Source organism: Leopardus geoffroyi, chromosome A1 (assembly GCF_018350155.1).
Source record: "Leopardus geoffroyi isolate Oge1 chromosome A1, O.geoffroyi_Oge1_pat1.0, whole genome shotgun sequence".
Classification (NCBI taxonomy): domain Eukaryota; kingdom Metazoa; phylum Chordata; class Mammalia; order Carnivora; family Felidae; genus Leopardus; species Leopardus geoffroyi.
The window spans coordinates 110,320,742-110,337,052 of NC_059326.1; the positions used below are offsets into that span (position 1 = coordinate 110,320,742).

The following is a 16,311-nucleotide window of genomic DNA, read 5'->3' on the forward strand; positions in this document are numbered from 1 at the left end:
TGTAGTCTTCTATTTCTTGTTTTGTTTTGTTTTTGAGAGAGAGAGAGAACAAGCAAGTGAGGGAGAGGCAGAGGGAGAAAGAGAATCTTAAGTATGCTCCATGCCTTCATGGAGCCCATGGAGGCTTGATCTCATGACTGTGAGATCATGACCTGAGCTGAAATCAAGAGTTGGACACTTAATTGGCTGAGCCACCCAGGTGCCCCCCCCCCCCGCTTTTTGGAATTATAAATGGTACTGTATTTTTAATTTTGGTGTTCATGTGGTAATTTTAGGTATATAGAAATACTATTGAGTTTGGTATGCTATCTTGTATCCTATAATTTTTCTGAACTCACTTATTATTTCTGTGAATTTTTTTGTACATTACTTGGAATTCTTTATGTAGATAATCATGTCACCTTCAAATAGGGCCATCTTATTTATGATATATTTGTCTCTTATTTCCTTTTCCTGCCTTATTGCATGGGATAAAACTGCTGGCACTGTTGTTGAATAGGAGTAGTGACAGCAGACATCCTTGTCTTATTCCTGATCTTAGAGAGAAAGTGTTCATTTTTTTGTTATTGTGTGTAAGGTTAACAGTAGATATTTTGTAGGTGATCTTTATCAAGTTCAAGAGGTTCCAGTGTATTCCAATTTTTTAAAGGTTTTTATTATGAATAGATTGATTGAATTTTGTCAAACTCTTTTTCTGAATTCATGGTTTGATCATGTGATTTTTCTTCTTTAGCCTGTTACTATGGTAGATTACATCAATTTTTTAAAAAATACTGAACTAGTTTCACATCTCTGTAATAAACCCTGCTTGGTCATGGTATATAATCCTTTTCATATTTTGCTGAGCTTTCTGTTAATACTTTGTTAATGATTTTTGTGTCTATACTTATGAGGAAATTTGATCTTTAGTTTTCTTTCTTTTTTTTTTTTTTTTTTTTTTTTTTTGTAGTGTTTCTGTCTGGTTTTGGTATCAGGGTAACATTATAAAATGAGTTAATATATGTTCCCTTCTCTTCTATTTTCTGGAAGAGATTGCATAGATTTGGTGGTAATTTGGGGTGAGTTGTAATAGTTTGTTTTTGACAAAATGGTCCATTTCCTCCAAGCTGTAAAATTTAGTCATGTAGCATTGTTTAGGGTATGCAGTGATATCCCTTATTTTATTCCAAACATTGGTAATTTGTGTTTTCTCCCTTTGTTTCCTTCTCAGCTTTGATAATGACTTGTCAATTTTATTAATTGATCTTTTCAAAAAGCCATCTCTTTGTTTCATTGATTATTCTCTATTGGTTTCTCTTTTCAGTTTCTATTGTTACTTTTATTATTTACTTCCTTTTGCTTCCTTTGTGTTTATTTTACTCTTCTTTTTCTGAGTTCTCAAGGTATAAACTTAGATTATTTTTTAATGTTTATTTGCTTATTTTGGGGGAGAGAGACAGGGAGAGGGAGAGGGAGAGAGAGAAAGAGAGAGGAAGAGGGAGAGGCAGAGAGAAAGGGAGAGAGAGAATTCCAAGCAGGCTTCACACTCTCAGCATGGAGCCCTATGCAGGGTTCGATCCCACAAACCATGATATCATGACCCGACCTAAAATCAAGAGTTGGACACTTAACTGACTGAGTCACCCAGGTGTTCCTAAACTTAGATTACTTCAGACTCTTTCTCTTTTCTAATGTATGGATTTAGTACTATAAATTTCTTTCTCACCACTGCTTTGTGTCCCACAAATTTTGATATGCTGTTTTTTTCATTCAGTTTAATATATATTTTTACTTCCCTGAGAGTTCCCCTTTGACCATGGTTTTTTAGGAATATGTTATTTTGTTTCCAAGTGTTGAAAATTTTCCTGTTAACTTTCTGTAATGGATTTCTAGTATGATTCCACTGTGGTTGTAGAACATACAATGCGTGATTTAAATTCTTTTAAATGTGCTGAGGTCTGTTTTTGGCCCCGGATATGGTCTACCTTAGTTCATGTTCTTGAAAAGAATGTGTATTCTGTTATTGTTGGGAAGAGTGTCCTATAAATGTTGATTAGATTCTCTTGGTTGATGGTGCTGCTGAGTTTTCTATACCCTTGCTGATTTTCTATCTATTCTATCATTTGTTGAGAGAGGGGCATTGAAATCTCCAACTATAATTGTGAAGTTGTCTGTTTTCCTTTCTGTTCTCTCAGTTTCTGTCTCACATATTTTGCACCTCTGTTGTTTGGTGCATACACATTCAGGATTGCTATGTGTTCTTGGTGAACTGAACCTGTTATCATTATATGATGACTCTCTCAGATTTTCTTTGCTCTGAAATCTATATTATCTGCTATTAATATAACCAGTCTGACTTTCTTTCAATAATGTTTGCATCCTTTTACATTCAACCTCCCTATATCATTATATTTGAAGCGAGTTGCTTAAAGATGGCATATAGTAGATCATTTTTAAATCTACTCTGAGAATATCTGTTTTATAATTGGTATATTTAGACTATTGAAATTTAATTGATATGTTAATGTTTAAGCCTATCATTTTATTTTTTGTGGTGTATTCCATTTTCCATTTCCCTTTTTTTTTTTTTTCCTGCCTTCTTGTGAGGAACACATTTTTTTAAAGTTCCATTTTGATTTATCTGTGTTTCGGAGTATATCTCTTTATACAGATTTTTAGTGGTTGCTATATTACATCATCTATACATAATCTATATAGTTTATTGGTTTAGCAATTTTATCAGTTCAAGTACAGGAACTTTACTTTCCTTTACATCTCTTTACATTCTCATTCATAATTGTTTTAAATATTTTCTCTACATACACTTAGAACTACATCAGACACTGTAACAATCTTTGCTTCAAACATGAAAAATAATTTAGAAAATTTGAGAAGGAATATCTGTTGTATTTACCCACATTTTTGCTCACATGTTCTTTCCTCCTTCTTGATATTTCAAGATTACTTTTTTATTAATTGTTTACCTTTTAGAAAACTTTCTTTAGATTTTTTAAAGTAGTTCCACTGGAGGCAAAGTTTCTTTGCCTTTTCCTGAGATATTTTTTCCTTTTCCTGAGAATGTCTTCATTATCTCTTCATTCCTGAAAGGATATTTTCTCTGGTTATAGGATTCTGGGTCAACAGGTTTCTTTCACTGGTCCAAAATGTTGTGCCACTTCCTCTGGCCTCTTTAACCTCTGATAGGAAATCCTCTGTCATTCATATTGTTTTGACATATAAAGTATAATTTTTCTTGCTGTTTTTAAGATTTTTTGTTTTTAGTTTTCAGAAGTTTGACTATGATGATGTGTCTTGGTGTGCATTTTTTTGGATTTATCATCTTTGTCGTTGCTAACCTTTTTGAATCTATAAATTAACTCTTTTACTCCATTTGGGATGTTTTCCATCATTATTTCTTTGGGCATTTTTTTTTAAGCCTTGACCACTTTCTGCTCTCCTTCCAGGACTCTGATAATACAAATGTTAGAGTTTTTTTTTCATAATCCCACAGTTTCCTGAGACTCTGTTAACTTCAGTCTATTTTCTGTATATTGTTTAGATGGAGGATTCCACTGTTCTGTCTTCATCATTTCTTCTGTCCACTCCATTATGTGCTGAGCCCATCCATTAAAATTTTTATTTCACTTATTATATTTTTCAGTTTTAACATTTTCATTTGGTTCTTCTTTGTATCTTCTACTCATTTGTTGAGGTTTTTTTGTTTCTCCTTGTTTCAAGTATGTTCATAATTGCTCACTGAAATGTTATGATGATTGTTTTAAAATCTTTTTAGATAATTCTAATATTTCCATTACGACAGTATCGGCACCTGTGATTTTTTTCACTGTTTGAGGTCTTCCTGGTTCTTTATGATTAATGATTTTGGAATGAAACCTGTACATTTTGGATGTTATGTTTTGAGACTGTGCATCTTATTTGTTTTCACCCTTATTGAAGTATAACTGACAAACAGAATATTCTATTTCTTAAAGTACAATGTGATTATTTGACATAGGTAAACTTCGTGAAGTGACTACCATAGTCAGGTTAATCAACACTCCTCAATCTTACTGAAATTTATTTTAGCTGGCTTCTTCTGACATTGGTCCAGTAAAAAAAGGGGGAGGGATGTCATAGATGTCAAGTGGGTGTAGAAGTCCAGGCTTCCTATTCAGCTTCCACCAACACCTTAGCGGAGGAGGACTCCTTATTACTGATGAGGAGGGGTGGCAATTCCACTTCCCACTTAGGCTTCCCTGGCAGAGAGGGAATGGAGTGCCACATTACTGCCCACCCATGCTTACTACTGACATCATGGAGTGAGGAGAGGTGGAAAGAGAGTGACCTTGTCACCAAGGGAGAGACAGAGGTGGTAAGTCCTGACTCCACTAGACCTCCTCTGACACCATCTCAGCAAGAAAGGAGTTCCTTGTTCCTGCCAGGTAGAGTGGAAGCCCAGACTCCCTACTTAGCCTTCTCTGACACCATTCTGGTAGGGGAACTGTGGCACCTTATCAAAATCTGGGTTCCCCTACTTAAACTTTATTGGTGTGAACAGGGATGGGGTGGGGCTAATAGGCTTTTTTTCTATGGTACTTGCCTGGAGTAGAATGTTTAGTGTCTAAAAGTTTTCTGTTTTGTTAGGCTGTCTCCTTTCCTGGCTCCATGCTATAGAGAGCTGGCTTTTGTTGGGGTTTTTTAGTCATACCTGCTGGCATTTCCAGGTTGTTAGCTTCTTCGGTTCCAAGTCTGGGACACATGAGGCAAAAAGAAAACCCAGAGAACTCACCATTGTGATGGTCCTTCAGTCCTGGAGTACTATGCGTCTGCCTTCTTCTCTTCACCTTCCAGAGTCTGCTTATGTTTGTTTCATATATATTGTCCAAGGTTACTAAGTTGCGCTTAGAGGAAAGAGTAGAGAAAAAAAATCTGTCTTCTCTATCTTCCCAGAAGTGGAAATCCACTCATTGATTGTTTTGAATTAATAATTTTGAATTGTTATGGATCCTCTGGAATACCATCAGTCAAGAGGTACTGACACAGATGATATTGGCTGAGATTAGTGATATGTCAGACATGTTATTAAGAAAATAACTGTACAGTGGTGTCCTCATGTCCTGTCCCTCTACATTTTTTTGTCTGTCTTCCTGCAGAGAGGGCCTTCATAATCTATAGCAAGTAGCCTGAAAATAGATTTCCCGCAGGCCAAATGGATTATAGAGCATTGTCTTCTTCACCAAGAACTTAGCTTTTTATACTTTTCTTAAATTTTTATTTATTTTTGAGAGAGAGAGACAGAGCATGATCAGGGGAGGGACAGAGACAGAGAAGAAGACACAGAATCTGAAACAGGCTCCAGGCTCTGAGCTGTCAGCACAGAGCCCAATGTGGGGCTTGAACTCAGGAACAGCAAGATCATGACCTAGGCCAAAGTCAGGCTCTTAACCAACTGAGCCACCCAGGCACCCCAAGAACTTAGCGTTATATATACATATACACATGAATATGCATGGTTTATATATAATCAATATGTAATATATATTACATATATTGCCTCTACTTGGTATTTTATTGATCTATTTTATTCTTTTAAAAAAAAACATAGGAAGGAGATCATGGACATCTTACTGCCATCCCATGTGTTCTTTAGGTCAAAGTTGGAGTGGAAAGCAGCCCCCTGTTATTTCACATATGAAGGTAGTTAAGAAGTAAGAATGCATTGGTTTTAGGAGGCCTCAATGATAAGTCGTAGGCATGATGTACTCTTAGGATCAGAATTCCGCAAGGGGATGAAATAACTAAAACTCAACAGGACTCCTACGGTCAGAGAGGACAAGATGATCTCTAGACAGTACTGTGTTTGTATGCTTGATAATGGTGATATTTAAGTGAAATAATCCAACTGTTTCCACAACAAATCTGGAAAAGACACATCCCCGTTATTCATATATGGAAACGTGTGGATTTAGAATTCTACCAGCTCCTTAAAATTTCCTTGACTCTTCCCTCCTAAACCAGGGAAAGTACCACCATTCCTTCTTCCTCCAACAAAATCCAAGGGAGTACAATTTAAGTTACATGGTGAGAGAAGAAAAAGCCCTACTGTGGGCATGAATGACCCTGTGTGAGGGTAGGAGGCAGTAAACTCCTGCAGTCCAGTGCCAGCTCTTAGTGCATGGCACCATGTGGGCAGGGCCTCTCTCTTGTCCACCACTGAGTCCCCAGGACCCACATTAGCACTTGGCTCATCACAGTTCCTCAATAAATAAGCGTTGAATGAATGAATGAATGAATGAATGAATGAATAAACAACTTAGACTGTTGGTACCAACGACCACTTTATAGAAGATATTTACTGAGTCCTGGTGATATGCAAGATAAGATTCAGACCCTAAGACTCAGAAGCCCCAGAACAGAAACCCAAGCTCAAATTGCTTACCTGGTAAAACACCAGGGGAACGCTCAGCAGCCTGAGCACTCTATGAATGGGACAGGCCATAAGGGTTGTGGGAGTTCAAAAGATATGCCTTGGCCCTAAGTGGTCAGGAAGGCGAGGCTGTGGGCTCCTCAAGGACACAGACAAAATCTTTACATTTCTAAACTCCCAATGTCCAGTACAGGGTCTGGTTCAAAGCAATCACTCAGTAAAGGCTTACTGAATGGCAAAAGAATGAAACGACCTGGCTCTTCTACTGGCAAGCTATGCAACCTGAGACAAGGCATCTAACTACGCTGTGCCTCAGTTTCCTTTTCTACAGAACAAGAACAATAAGAGAACCTACCATTTAGGATTGCTCTGAGAATTAAATGAATTCGTATATGTATTCATTTAGTGCAAAGCAAGCACTATGTAAGTATTGGCTGCTACCACTATTATTATTACTATGCAGAAATGAATGGACAGTCTTGAATAGGATCTTGGAGAGGATGGTGATAGATGGACTATGGGGGGACTGGAACCAGCAAAAGCAAATGTGCAAAAACAGGAATAAAAAATTTCTGTTATTTATTGAATACCAACTGAATACCAGCACTTAATTCCCTTAACAGCTGCATGAGGAAAATACTGTAATTATCCAGAAACTGAGGCTTAGAGAGAGGCTAAGCGACTTGCTCACAGTTGCACAGCTGGTAATGAGTACAGCTGGATCTACTGTTCAGCTGGAATGGAAGCATGAGTAGAAAGACAGCAAAAAGCAAAGGCTAGAAGATGGATAGCAGCTGGAGTGTGGCAGGGGAGTTTGGGCTTTATGCTATAGAAGAGCAGCAGTGACAAGATGAAAGCCAGCCCTTGGAAGATGGCCCCATTAATGATGTGACAGGTCAGAATGGACTTGATGTCTTACCTCCTCCAGCTACAAGCTCGTTTCTCGATTCTCTGTCCCATGCCTGCACTGGCCCCAAACAGTCTTTTGATCCTCATTACTCCTCTGAAACTGCTCTTGTACGGTCACGCACAACCTCCAAGTGGCCACATCTAGGGGAAAATTCTCCATCCTCATCTTACCTGACTTGCTTATTCACTCAACAATGTTCTTTTGTGAGCAGCTGCTAGGGGCCAGGTCCTACTTCAGGGGCTGGAGATCAAGCATAGAACAGAATATAATAAGGTCCCTGTGCACATGAACTTGCAGTCCAGTGATCAGCCTATCACTTCCTGTGTTAGCAATGTTTCCTCCACCCACCTTCTGAGATATCACTCTCCCTGGGCTTCTTTCTTCCTGGTACCCTGGTCATTCCTGCTCAGTCTGCTATGCTGGTTCCTGTTATATCTCCTTCCTTTAAATGTTGACAAACTCTGGCTCCTAGATCTGGGATCTCTTCTCTGTCTTCACTCACTATGTTGTCATAGAGTGCTTTCACCCCATGGCCTTCATCCCCTGGTATGAGATGAAAGCTCAGACTTGTGTCTCCAGCCCAGACTTCTCTCCTGAGCTGCAGCATCCAACCTTCCTGAGCATCTCCTCCTGAAGAGCTAACAGGCATCTTGGACTTAGGGGGTTCAAGCCTGAATTCCTGGCCTGGCTACCCCCAAAGCTGCACCACATAATATTTTTCAGATCCTCTGGGGAAGAGAAGCTCCGTCCTTCCAGTGGCTCAGTCCAAGTCCTAATGCCATCCTCGCTTTTCCCTTCCCTCACATCTCAATCCAATCTACCAGCCTTCTCAGCTCCTCTTACCCCAAACCAGACAGCTTGTCACTGCCTTTGCAGCCATGCCCCCATTGTTGCCAGCCACCATCAATGCAGCTGCATCACTGAGCTCCTGCTCCATCCACCCACCCAGGACTATTCTCATAACAGAATTCAGAGTTGTCCTCTCCAACATCAGTTGGACTATGTCATTCCCCTTCCTCACCCCTCTCCTGGAGACTTCTAATTACACCCCAAGGAAAATCCCAAGTCCTCACAAGGGTCTATAAGACCCTCCACAATGAAGCTTTACATTGCTCTGACTTGTGCCCTCCTCTCTCCCCCTTCCATACTCTGTTATAGCCACACTGACCTCATGGTGATTCCTGCAGGCTCCAGACCCCTCCTGCCTGAGAATGCTCTTCCCTCAGACACCCACTGAGTTAACTCCCTTCTCTGCAAAGCTCTGCCACTCCACAAGGCCTTTTCTGACAAGCCTACTTAAAACCTCCACTTCTCCCCATCCTACTATGGCCTGTCTCCTTTCCCTACTTTATTCTTTTCCCATGATACTTATTTTCTTCCAACCATGTCTATAGTTTGCTTTTGTTGATCTCTTCCCACTGGAATATAAGCTCCATTAAAGCTGGACTTTTATATATTTAGTTGATTACTGTGTCCTCAATCCTGACATGAGTGTGGCAATAGATCCATAAGTATATATTGATTGGATAATTTAATACATGAATGAGGACATTCAGATTCAGAGAGGGGAGGGTCTGTGGATAGCCCATCAGGTTCTCCCCAACCCCAAGTGAACAGAAAAGATGCATGAAGCTCATAGGGTAACCCTGGAGGACACTGGAAGGTCGCAACAACCCTAGCCCCTTCCGTGAGAGGGGCCCTCACCCTGTCCTCAGAGCCTGCCTTGCTTCCAAAGCAAACTCAGAGCTCTAAGGCAAGTTGGAGAGTTCCAGGCAGGGCAGGATCTCTTGGAGAAGAAGGGGAGGGCCTCTTAAGGGCAGGGAAGGGCAATGCACAGGAGGAGCCCACATGGAATGGAGCTTGCAGCCAGGCCTTTCTTAGGGGGAGTTCCTTCTCCCTCTACACTACCTCTCACAGCTCAGCCTCAGGTGGGCCCACAACAAGGGGAACACACAAGCTTTCATCTACTATCTCTGTGCTACCAGTCCAGGACCGAGCCTGGGTGGGAGACAAATGGCCATCCCCAGCCACAGTTATTTCCCAGAAACACAGAAGGATCAGCACCAGGGACAGGGACATTCCCCAGCCCCATTCTCCTTGCCCAGACTCTGAACCAGTGTAAAGGGTAGAACTGACTTTTTCGAAGAAGAAGGACTCTGCACTGGTTCTGATTAACATTAAAATGCAAGCCCCATTCACATCCACCACAGGTACGTTAAGCAAACACAAAAGTGACAACAGGCACAGCACAATGACAGAGGAGCCTATGGTTTTCACAGTGACAAGGTGCGCCTTGCCCACATGCCATCGTTAAGGCTTTTCACTCTGATGATGCGTGAAATTATCCACCCTGACAGAGCGGCGCCTACTTTCATGCCAACTAGCAACATGGCATCCTTTCATTATCCCCTTGGTCACAAACCCACCTGGAGGGGTGTGATTAATGCGAATCTCATAAAACCTGGGGGAACAGGCCATCCCTGGTGCCCTATAAGAGTGAAATTGCCATTCATAGCTGCATAAATCACCATGTGTCAATCCCTGCTTCCTCACTGTCACACCTTGGTGAGCCACCCCATGGTCTCCAAGATGTGACACGGTTTCTAGGACAGCAGAATCTGCTGCTCTCAGGGACACCTTATACCTAACTTCAAAGCAAGGTCAGAGTTTAGCTATGATTATCCCAGCACCCTCCTGGCTCTGGGACTTCCTAACAGGGCACAGAAAGGAGTGGGGTGTTTACAACAGAGGAAATGCTAAACGTGGAGAGCAATGGCCTGACTCATTTCACAGCTGTAGTCTTTTCTGATTTGTTCATAATTTTCTACACTACTGCTTCCAATTTGATACTGTCTGGACCGAGGATGACAATAAGAATGGGATAACAGATGATGAGCTCAAAATACGGAGCACAATATAGTCACCCTGCACGTATGTACAATCAATATGTCACTTGCAAGAAGGAGCCATTGGCCGCTGGGCAAAGTTGGGAATGTAAAATGTCACAGAATTCAAGATGCATTTCTTATGTACTTAGGAGCCGTCACCTTAGCTGCCTTGCTGCTCTGGAAGGGAAACGGGCTTAATGTTTCATAATCATTACTGTAGACAAATGAATTAAAAGTCCACAAAGAGTGCTGGAAGGACTCTTCCAAGTGACTCCTTGTGCTTTGCATGGCAGAGGTGCTCTGTACTGTGTGGTACCCGTTGTGCACTGCACAACTCCATGGGCACAATTTCCCTAGAGAACAGTGTGAAAAAGCACCTCCTGGAGCCATGGGATCATTACTGTACAACCATAAGCAGCAACCCTGTGGTCTTAGAGCAACTTGGAGTCAATATTCCTAAGAGCTTATGGGAGCATCACAGAGATGGATCACAAAGACCCCACACACAGTGCTCTTTTTGACAGACTGGAAAATCCATGCATAGACCTATGAATTGCTAGTACGGTTAACTTTCCGTTACCAGCCTTAGGAGGGCAAGGGGCCACTCCATTTATTCAAAATATTCTGGTTATAATAACTAACAATTATAATAATATCTAATTTCTACTATATAAAAATATGCATGTTTTAATCATTTTATTATTTGATTATCATTAAAACCCCCCAAACTTGACAACTCCTCTAAATATGACCTGTGTTGAGAGCCACTTCAATAAGCTTTTAGGAAGACAGTGTTATACAATATATCAAAAAATAAGATTTTAAATATCCTGTGACCGGGGCTTCTAAACCTGAGAATTAACCCTATAAAAATAAGTCAAAGTATAAAAATACATTTGAGGGGCGCCTGGGTGGCGCAGTCGGTTAAGCGTCCGACTTCAGCCAGGTCACGATCTCGCGGTCCGTGAGTTCGAGCCCCGCGTCAGGCTCTGGGCTGATAGCTCAGAGCCTGGAGCCTGTTTCCGATTCTGTGTCTCCCTCTCTCTCTCTGCCCCTCCCCCGTTCATGCTCTGTCTCTCTCTGTCCCAAAAATAAATAAACGTTGAAAAAAAAAATTTTTTTTAAATACATTTGCGTGTGTGTGTGTGTGTGTGTGTGTGTGTGTGTGTAGGTACACACATATATACAAAGATGTTTATTGTAGTATGGCTTTTAATTTTTAAATTTTTAGAATTTTATTTATTTTTGAGAGAGACAGAGCATAAGTGGGGGAGGGGTGAGAGAAAGGGAGACCCAGAATCCGAAGCCGGCTCCAGGCTCTGACCTGTCAGCACACAGTCCAATGCAGGGGTCAAACCCACAGACCGTGAGATCGTGGCTTGAGCTGAAGTTGGACGCTTAACTGACTGAGCCACCCAGGTGTCCCTGGCTTTTAATTTTCAATATCAAGATAAAGGAAATTATTTGAATGTATGTTAAGGGGGTTGCTGAATGAATTATAGTATATGCATAAAATGAAATACCATGAAGCATTTAAAATCATGCATGACAGCTACGAGTACTTGTAGAAGTCTCTCTCTCTCTCTCTCTCTCTCTCTCTCAATCTCTCTCTGCATTCACAGCTGCTTCCCATCCTTCTAATGTTTGGGGAATTAACTGTGTTAGGATACCCTCTCCCCAGGATAGTAGCCAGAAGTCCCACCTCCCAGCCTCCTTTGCAGCCAGGACTCAGGTATGTAACCTGTTCCGCCAACGAGCTGCAACACACAACAGTTCAAGAAGGAAATGCGGAAGCAGGCTCAGAGATGGGCAGCATTTTACTGGCGAGGAGCATGGTGGAGCTGGCCTGCCTTAGAACCTGTAAGGCTGAGTTTCTGACACATAAGTAGTATCAGGGCTAGCGGCAGGGATGATTCCAGCTAGGATGCAGTCCCAGGAGGGCCAACTGCAGCACCTAGGGCTTCCTGGGGGCATTTTCTTATCAGAGCAGTTGTGCAGCGTGGGTCTGGCCGTAGTTCCTCGAAGCAGAGCTCCGAACACAGTTCTTTGACCCCAACATGTCTGCAAGATGCCTGATCTGCTTCTATTAAGCTCCTTTCCTCTTAAGGAGCAGAATTAGCCCGCACTGCCTGGAAAGACATCTAGGATATAGGTATCCTTGACTTCACAATTTCAACTCGCGAACAGACCACACTTCTGAATACCACACATGGGGACCCCGTAAGTCGCCACTCTGGTGCTGGGTTTGGGCCTTCAGAACTCAACAGAAGGAGGTACACTCGAGGGCTGCAGGGTGGCACTGACTGCCAGCCCTCAATCCAGGTTAAAGAGCATGGCCAGGCAGGTTTGTACAATTATCCTTGAATGTTTTATCACATCATGCCCTTGTTGCCTTATAAAAGTGAATAGGAAGAGAAATTAAAATGTTGATATTTACAACAAGAAGACAAGGTTTTAGAGGCTTAATAAAATGGAAACAAATCACTGGGGCACCACAAGGAGAAAGTCTTTAGCCTTGATTTGTTACTCATCGGACTTATGCTTGTGGACTTTGCGCTCACCTGCAAAGTGGAAGAACAAATGGTGAAAATATGAACAAGATGGCAGAATAATTGAGAGCTGTGAGATACCAATCACCTTAGAAAATGTATGTCAATTATTCACTTTTGCATATTTAACTTGTGAGCATCATTTCAGAAATGTATTCTGAAAAAATATGTAAAAGCAAGAGACGGTTCATACATTCTAAGGTAGAATAAGTAGGATACAGGAAGGTAGCTGTAGGTTTGACCCCAGCTTTCAAGCATACATATATGTGTGTATGTGATACAGATATTAAAAACTTTGGAAGTGGGGGTGCCTGGGTAGCTCACTCAGTTAAGCATCTGACTCTTGGTTTTGGCTCAGGTCATGATTTCATGGTTCGTGACCTTGAGCCCCAGGTCAGGCTCTGCGCTGACAGTACAGAGCCTGCTTGGGATTCTCTCTCTCTCTCTCTCTCTCTCTCTCTCTCTCTCTCTCAAAAATACACAAATAAATTTTTTAAAAATTGGACATATACTCTGCCAGTGCTGAAAAGCCAGCTCTGTAGGTTGAGATGGTAAAGGAATCTCATTGACTATTCCACATAGCCTTGAATTGTTTGAAATTCAAACAATTCTTGTTTCAATGAGAAGTTTTACTTACTATTATAACCACCAAACTTTAAAGGTATTTCTACGATCAAGAAAAAGCATGATGGTTCTTCAGAGCTTTTCTGGACCGGGGGCCATTGTGTCTTAATCAGGAGACCTCTGTTCTGTCCTGGACGTTCCTTCAGGCCTTGTGTCCACCAGGCCACCCTTGTGGGGCCTCTGTCTTGACTCCCCAAACTGGGGGCTTGGCACACACTATCACGGTGGCCCTCTGGAGTTCTTTACAATGGACAGAGGGCTCAACCCACAATCCGGGGCAGAGCGGCTTGCCCGGTGGAAGGCGTCCCTCCCAGAGCTGTCAATAGACACAAGAACTATGCCCTGTCTTAAGAGAAACTGCTCAATGATGTAGTACAGCATGAACAAGACTAATTGATTGTCCTGTTTAATAAAGTGAGATCCTGCCCCAGAGGCAGCACAGGCCACAGAGCTCACAAGGATCAGAGAGAAAACAGAGTGAAGCTGGCCTTACCTCATGCTTAGCAGGAGGGAGGCGAGAGCCTGGCAGGCAATTCAGGAAGACACAAAACAGCATGCAGAGAAGACCCAAGGACGCAACAAAGCTTTTCTAACTCTAGCACTTTACGGGGAGACAACTCATCCTTTCTCACATTTCCAATGCTCATTTTATTCTGCCAGTAAATAAAAAAAAAAGAAATTCCTTAAATGCAACTTATCAAACTGAAAGAACACTGGGAGAAAGGGCAAGGGTGTCGTACTTTGTCAACTGTGTCACTCCCAGGGCCACAGGGATGTTCTTTGCTAGGAGATGGAGCGCGCATTCGGCTCGGTGCCAGGCTGTTCCGGGGAGACACCTCATCTATGCTTTCAGCTGGAGTGGCTCTTTGGTCACTCAAGTTCTGGCTCGCTGAGAAAGATCATTCTAGTTCTCATCCTCTCCTTTGCTCAAAGATGCAAGTAAAAAGTTACGGTTTTCTCTTTCTTTATAATCCTGTAGCAGGGACAGGGATTGACCCGATGAAACCCACAGTGGAATGAAAATTCCTGCTGAAGCCCCCTCCCTGCCTACTAGTATCGCCTCAGTGGGCTTCAGCCCCTGCTCTCCACAAGCCTCTCCCTCTGCCACTGTTCAGCATCTGCATCCTCCAGAGCCTTTGCAAAGCTGGATCGGTGGCTGGGCTTTTCCTATCCCCAACATTCAGAGGGAAGACAACAGTAGTGCCACTGTTAGAACCACTGAGGTAGACTCCCTGCCTACATGGAAGTGGCAATAGGAGGGGAAGGAGGAAAGGAGAGATCAACACCACATTTCTTATTTACTGCTCACTTGTATTAGAGCAGGTGACAGCCCCTTCTTCCCCCTGCTTCTCTGATCCCAGACTTGTTACTGGTGACCTGCTTTGTTTGTTATTTTCCACTTGCTTCTCACCCAGGCCCAGGCCCTGTCTTCTTCCCAGCTCTGTGCCCCAGGAGGCTGACCTCTATGAGCCATGGGCAGCACCTACCAGTTCCCTTGTCCTCTGGCTCTGGTTGGGTTCTGCCCATGCAAAGCACCAGTAGAGAGAGGTTGGGTCTTTCTCTACTCCCTCCTTGCTTTTACATCATCTCTCCACGACCATAGCTCCTCCTCCATAGCTTAGCTCTCATGGGGCTCTGTCAACATTACATCCTCCCCCTTTCCCTTTGGTCCTAAAGGTGGTAATAGCTTCCCACTGGTGACCTCACCACCCCTGTTTCTCCCCTTCACCTTTCCCATACCAATATCAGTGGTCTTCTCATTAAAATCTCTTCTTTTGATCCATCTGGGTGAAACCTGTTTTCTTTCAAGATCCTAACTGATATATCGGCTTTCCTTTTGCATTAGGGAGTGTTTTTTCCTCCTCCATGGGAGATGCAGAAGGTCTCTGAACAAAGAGAAGGCCCGAGAGATACCACTGGTGCTGGGATGATGGGCGAAACACACACCTGAGGTGTGGGCAAATGCTAATGCAGCAGGTTGAGCACCCACTCGGAAAGGACACCTTTTGCCTTTAGGCAAATATGTTGAATCACAGGTGAGGGTTGATGAGGCAAACTGGCTCGCTTCTCTGATCACAGAAGCCCTGGCTGTTATGATTTATTCATTCATTCAACATTTTTTGGAGCACCTACCAGGTACCAGGCACTTCACTAGGTACAATGAGCTGACTTGCGGCCCATGAAAAGATAACTCCATGTCCAAATCCCCAAAACTTGTCAATATGACCTTAAAAGGCAAAAGAGGTGACTAACAGTTTTGAGAGGAGGAGTTTATCCTGAATGATCCGGGTGGGCTTTAAATACAATAATAAGTATCTGTAAAAGTGTGAGGGACAGGGGAGATTTGACAGAAAGAAGAGGGGAAAGTAATGTGACCGTGGGGGCAGAGCCTGGATACAGGTACAAGCCAACGAGTGCCTGGAGCCACCAGAAGCTGGATGAGGCAAGGAAGGATCCTCACTAGAGCCCTGGAAGGGAGTCTGGCCCTGCTGACATCTTGATTTTGGACTTAAGATCTTCAGAGCTGTGTGAAGACAAATTCCTGCTGTTTTAAGCCACCCAGTTTACAGTACTTTGTCATGGCAGCTCTAGGAAACTCATACACTAGGTTCTGAGGATGCAGCAGTAATCAACACATACATAGTCCCTATACTTCAACTATATAGTCTAGGGGAACAAACAGGTAATGAAAAACTAAACAAAGAGAAATCATTACAAACTGTAATGTATTCAGTCATGTACTTAGAGGAAAATGTACAGTACCTTATTTAGATTGGTGGTCAGGGCAAGCATCTTTGAGAGGTGACCTTTGAGCTTAGACTTGAAGGATGAGAGGTAGCCAAAGTAAGCTCTCAGGAAAGAGTGTCCAGGCAGAGGAGACAAACGAACGACCCAGAGGTGGGGAACAGACTCGCATGTTCTAGAAAAACAAAG

At 42.4% G+C, this 16,311-nt stretch overlaps 1 protein-coding gene across 1 annotated transcript in view; it reads right to left on the minus strand.

Annotated features, from left to right (window-relative positions):
• The window catches only part of FSTL4 (follistatin like 4), a 591,179-nt gene that overhangs the window by 425,747 nt on the left and 149,121 nt on the right, over window positions 1-16,311 (minus strand). The window contains exon 3 of the mRNA XM_045488893.1: window positions 16,141-16,297. The gene's annotated coding sequence lies outside the window, so the exon portion shown is untranslated. The remainder of the gene's footprint in view (window positions 1-16,140; window positions 16,298-16,311) is intronic.